This window comes from Gracilinanus agilis, chromosome 2, assembly GCF_016433145.1.
Source record: "Gracilinanus agilis isolate LMUSP501 chromosome 2, AgileGrace, whole genome shotgun sequence".
NCBI classification, from domain to species: domain Eukaryota; kingdom Metazoa; phylum Chordata; class Mammalia; order Didelphimorphia; family Didelphidae; genus Gracilinanus; species Gracilinanus agilis.
The window spans coordinates 380,423,583-380,423,939 of record NC_058131.1 but is presented as its reverse complement, the minus strand read 5'-3'; positions in this window follow the sequence as shown (position 1 = coordinate 380,423,939).

Below are 357 nucleotides of genomic sequence, written 5' to 3'. Positions count from 1 at the left end.
CTTCATGGAAGAGCCAGGACTTCAGATGGGGAGCATATCCCTCAATGCAAGGGAGAACCTGAGCCACACTAGTGTATCCTACTAGAGTACTCTGAATTGGGCAGGGAGTTGGGGCAGGACCTTAGAAGAGCCGAAGCTTGGTCCATTTGAGATAACTGGTGGAAGACACTCTGGTCTGGGCTTTAGGAGACCTAGGTTCTAACTCCTGTAACTCAAGGAGAGCTTCTTCCCCTTTAGGGGCCTCTTTGTTCCTCCCCTTTATAAAAGGATGGTGGCTGGGAGGAGTTGATTGCTCAAGTCTCTTCCAGACTGAATGCTCTAGGATTGTAAACCCTGTCCCCCCCCCCCCCCCCCCCC